The sequence below is a fragment of the Aedes albopictus genome, chromosome 1, assembly GCF_035046485.1.
Source record: "Aedes albopictus strain Foshan chromosome 1, AalbF5, whole genome shotgun sequence".
Lineage (NCBI taxonomy): Eukaryota > Metazoa > Arthropoda > Insecta > Diptera > Culicidae > Aedes > Aedes albopictus.
This window is the reverse complement of record NC_085136.1, coordinates 141,823,930-141,830,002: the sequence shown is the minus strand read 5'-3', so window position 1 is coordinate 141,830,002 and position 6,073 is coordinate 141,823,930.

The window sequence follows — 6,073 nt, the reverse complement described above, 5'->3', positions numbered from 1 at the left end:
TCATATAAAAACAAATGGCAAGCACAGAATACGTCACGAGTGCGTAAATATTGTAAAAGAGTCATAAAACTAGTCAGTTGCTTCTCCCGAAAGAGGCTGGTCTTATGCTTCCCCCTACGACTGCACATTCTGCCAGGTCCTATAGCTGCCAGGTCCTATATAGCCAGGTCTATAGCATGACAACCGGCGGACTGTACTCCTTCTCCAAAATCTGTCTACACTCCTCGTCCAACCAATCGTTCCTTTGGCTCCCTTGAATGAGTCCCCCTCAATGGTGTTCTCAACTATTTCGTTAATTACAGTATTCCAGCAGTTCTCGGGAAGGGCCCCATGAAGCTTGCCTTATGAACATCCGGTAGATTCAGTCATCTTAAGTTGTACCGAGGCGGCCGTCGGTACCGTACATGATTGATTACGGAGTGTCCAAGCAGCACATATGGCACAAGGCATCCATAGACCAATATTGGTCGAACAACATTTGATATTCTTGGGTTTTAGACCTCAAGTTTTACCAAAGGTACGACGACTCTGCCCGAAGGCCATACAAGCTTTCTTGATTCTGAACTCAATGTGAGGTGTCCAGAAAAGCTTGGAATCAAGAATAACTCCAACGTACTTTACCTGTTCAGTCACATTGATTTCAGAATCAAAGAGACGCAAAGGTCGTACACCATTACGGTTCCGCTTTTCCATGAAAAGAACAATAGATGTTTTACTCGGATTAACCGAAAGGCCATATTGGTGGCACCAGCCCTCAACTACCTGAAGAGCGTTTTGCATCAGGTCGAAAAGGGTGCTGATGCACATACCAACTAACAATGTTAGGTAGTCGTCGGCAAAACCAAATGTAGGAAAACCGCTATTATTGAGTTGCCTCTATAGCGTTGCCACGAGATTCCGCAAAAGCGGGGACAAGACTCCCCCTTGGGGGCATCCACAAACACTCAATTTCCTAATCGCTGCTTGACGCAATGTCGAGAAGAGATGTCGGTTTTTGAGCATTTGGTGAATCCAATTGGAAATCATTGGAGATATACTATGACCCCGTGCGGCTTACAATATGGCATCGAAAGGCACGTTATCAAAGGCACCCTCGATATATAAGAAAACACCCAAACAAGATTACTTTTGAGCGAATGCCTTCTCGATATCGTAAACAACCTTGTGTAAAAGAGTCACAGTGGACTTACCAGATTGGTGGGCATATTGGTTCACATGAAGAGGCACGTTGGCCAGATGAACATCACGGATGTGATGATCTACAATGGGTTCTAAGCATTTCAGAAGAAAAGAGGTCAAAATAATAGGTCTGAAACTCTTTGCTTCTTCATACGACGCACGACCTACTTTCGAAATAAACTTCACAGTAATATCCCGCCAAGATTTTGGAACATACCCTGTTGCAAAACTGCAAACAAGTACTTTTTTTTCTAAACATGGTTCAAATAATCAAATCTGGGAGCAAAATATGATAAGTCCCATCTGCCCCAAGAGATTTGAAAAAAGCAAAGCTATTTAGTGCTCACACAATCGAATTCATAGTTACAATACTCCGAGCCGAAGCCAGAGAATCATAACTGACATCAGGTTCATCCGAAGATGTAATATCCACACATCCGGGGAAGTGTGTGCTAAATAAGCATTCCAGAACTTCCTCATTAGAGGAAGTGAAATCGCCATTTGCCAAACGAAGTTCATTCACTCGAAAATCCTTAGATTTCGCTAGGATTTTGTTCAACCGACTGACTTCCCTCAAACTGGAAACATTTGTACAAAGGTTTTTCCAGCCGGATCGTTCAGCAGACCGGAGAGCTTTCTGGTAGGCCTTGCGAGCCGACCTGAAAGCCTCTGAGCCAGCCGAGCGCCGTCTGTTCCAACTCTTTCTACATTGTTTCCTAAGCTTCGTCAGACCAGAGTTCCACCGATGGGTTCCTCTTGTAGTCTTCACAGTCGCAAAGGGCATGCTCTTTAAAAGCTTCCATGATGAAAGTCGTTGTTATATCAACGGCATCACCTAACTCATTTGGAGTGTCAATGGATGGTGAGTATCTATGAAATTTGGCCGCAACCAAATCAGTAAACAGATCCCAGTTGGTTGACCGGGAATTCCTGAAACGCAAAGTTTGCGAAGTAACATTCACCTGTTCTATAAACATGTAGCGATGGTCAGATAAAGATTCTTCGTCCAACACATGCCAATTGGTCATCTCGTGACTAATTATATTAGAGCAAAGCGTTATATCTAACACTTCCTCTCTAGCAGAAGGTTGGGCGGTTGCCTATGTTAAGTAATCCAAGATCTGTACTACTTAAGTACTCCATCAAACTGGAGCCTCTCAAGTTAATGTCTGAGCTGCCCCAGATGATATGGTGAGCATTAGCATCACGGCCAACAATTAGCGGAAGGCCTTTTGAAGTGCAGTATGCGATGACATGTCTGAAGGCATTCATAAGGGATGGTTCATCATGCGGTAAATAAACCGAACAATAGACGTATTTAATGTTGAGGTTTCCAACAATTGATGTTTCCAATTGTGTCAGCACATACATCTCTAGTAGTTAATTCAGAGACAAGTGCAGCAACGATTGCGTTGTTGACAAGCACACAGGCTCGAGGCATGACACGCGTGTTTGCCATTTCATTTTTACTGAAAGTAGCAAACACTGGGTTCACAAGGTTTCCTAGATAGAAATTCCCTTTACGAAAGTAAGGTTCTTGGACTAAGGCCACTTGGGCTGTACCATTTTGCATAAGTTTGTAAAGATTAATCGTTGCTGTTCTTTTATGCTGAAGATTGATCTGAGCCATCCTAACCGTAGGCAAGATTAAATTCTTCACAATAACAGCACAACAAAGAACAGCAGCAATAAAACCAGATCGGTATCGATTGGAAAATGCCAAAGACGAGGATGCACAGAATACGCTGTGTAAATCGCATAATGCGAAACCATATATGTGAAAATTTAAACTAATTCATAACATCTTCATAATCCCGCCCTTATTTAGACTCAAGTTTGAAACTGAATAAGGGCATCTGATTGTCTCGGAGAAACACAAGGTCCACTGCGCTGTTGCTCCGGTTAGCGCAGTAAGGGCAAGATACTGTGGAGGGCGCCCTGGTACTCCACAGGCACCGTTTGCGATTAGGTTTTTGTTTATTTATTTATTTATTTATTTATTTATTTATTTATTTATTAATTTATTTATTTATTTCATTTCGTCAACCGACGTCGACTAGTACATTATATATATATACATTTTTTTTTCTTATTTCTCGATATTACAATTATGAAATACATTGAAAAATATATTAAAAAAGAATTAAATTAAGTAGTGTTGTGTTTTTTAAGTGTTCCTATTTCTAATGGTACGACAATGTGTTTTCAAATTTTGCCTGGACATGGTAAAGTCAATCGTTTCGCAATGTTTATTATAAGCAACCATCACGCGATTTATAGGCCCAAATTTGGCGTAGTTTGTTCGGTGGTGGTTACTTGCGAAAATATTCCGATTTGTTAATTGCCGAGTAGGTATATAAAAATTTAGTTTTGATAAGATTTCAGGCGAGTCTCCTCCTCTACTTGGCGTAACGTCCTCACTGGGACAAAGCCTGATTCTCAGCTTAGTGTTCAATGAGCACTTCCACAGTTTTTAACTGAGAGCTTCCTCTGCCAATGACCATTTTGCATGTGTACAGGGTGTTCAATAGGTTCGGATACACCATATACAGAGGATAGACAAAATGATCGGGACAGGCAAAATTTCCACTTTTCAAAAAATGTTCAATTAGCTGTAATTTTTCGATTAGTGCATCAAATATTCTAAAATTTTCACTGTAGGTTGATCAACTAGTTGTGTATTAGTGGACAAAATTTGGAAAAGATCGGGCTATTCTGCACGAAGTTATAAGCATTTTAGAAAAAGGTAGAATTATCCGATAGCCAACTTTGAGCTGTTATATCTCCGGATTCAATGAACCGAATGCAATGAAATTTTGTCCATTTATGACTCGTATAATGAGCTCTGAAAAACTTGAAGTTATTAACGAGAGAAAAAGTTATAGCGATTTCATTAATTTTATGATTTTTTAGTAAATTGGTCTATTTTTAATATGCATCCCATTACTTTTTCAATGAATTGCCGCCTATGTTGTTACTTTTTTTCAAAACATATCTGTATTCAAGAGAATCAGAGGGAATTTAAATGAACTATAATTAGCATCTTGAATTTTTAAACGATGTTGAAATTTAAGAAAATTTGGTGTTTTATAAGAAAAATAATCTAATTGTTATAATTTTCTTCCGTGTTAAGAATTTTGAGTTATGTCAAAAGTTTTCCGAAGCTCATTATTTAAGTCATAAATGGTCAAAATTTCATTACATTCGGTTCATTAAATCCGGAGATATAGCAGCTCAAAGTTGGCTATCGGATAATTTTACCTTTTTTTAGAATCTTTATAACTTCGTCCAGAATCGTTCGACCTTTTCCGAATTTTGTTCACTGATACGCAAATAGTTGATCAACTTACAGTGAAAATTTGAGAATATTTGATGCACTTATCGAAAAGTTACAGCTATTTGAAATTTTTTTTGAGAAGGGAAAATTTTGCCTGTCCCGATCATTTTGTCTATCCCCTGTAACTTGAATTAATTTCACATCTGTTATTCAGATTTTCAAAGTAAATGTATTTATTGAAAGGTCATATAACACTGATCAAATGCAGCATATGGTTTTGAATAACGTCTTTATCTACTTTTTTTGATAAGCCTTAGATGTATCCAATATTTGATAGCTCCGGCACGCTAGTATAATTTTCGAAAAGTTCCTCATGCTACAGAAGTCTAAAACGATGACTTTTGAGTTTACATCCCACTATACTAAATTAATATAACTAAATTATGAGACAAAAATTTTACACTGCTATTTCAGTGATTATTTGGCGATAAATTTGCAATTTTAGTCAAAATGTGCTTAAAACTATAAAAAAGGCATAAATACATTATATAAAGCCAATTTTGGTAAACATTTGCCATAATAGGGATATAATCAAGTGATGGAAAAGATAATTATGGATTAAATTGAGATATAACGCAGCCTTGCTTTTTTACAAAACAAAAATCATAAAAACAGTTACAGCCACAATTTTAGCAATTTCATAGATCAAGATAAAATGACTCCGTACTTCATCCAATCTGAATCTTATACATTATTTCGTATGGTCATAGTTGCTACCACTAATGCTGAGGACAACAACCTAATTTGATTTAACTTAACACCATTAATCAATAAAAACTAGTCAAAATGCCAAAGAAAGACGTGCGTGCCGGCTGAAAGGAACTTGAGACACATTTGCAATTATTACAAAAGGATAAAGAACAGTTTATTTCAAAACATATACTGTATTTGATCAGTATTATGTGAGCTTTCAATGAATACATTCACTTTGCAAATCTGAATTACAGATGGGAAATAAATTCAATTTTATTGTGTATCCGGACTTATTGAACATTGCAGGCACGAAGATACTCTATGCCCAAGGAAGTCAAGGAAATTTCCTTTACGAAAAGATCCTGGACCGACCGGGAATCGAGACTATACGATGCGAAACGATATCGTTTACAAATGAAACCATTGCGGTTTCACGCCGCTCTTGCAGAGTTTGTATGTCGATAAGCATACAGCGTGCTTTGTAAGACGGAAGTGGAAATGATGTCCAGCCTAGTTTACGAAGAGCAAACAGTAGAAATTGTTTTTGCACTGATTCTAATCTTTCTTCGTGCGTGGTTGAAAAAGGAGACCATACAGTGCACAGTGCTGCAGTATTCTAAAATAGATCTAACATAGGCAATATAAAGTGATTTAATTGTATATGGGTCATGAAAGCTATTGCAGAAGACTTAATGAACCCTAGCATATTATTAGCCCTGTAAATGATTGTGTTGTAGTGGTCAACGAATGTAAGTTTAGAGTCTAAGATTACTCCTACATCCCTTATCCTTTCTTATTTCCTAATGCAATTGAGACATTCGGTGTTGTTCTTTTTCTGCAAAATGATATTAAATTGCATTTTTT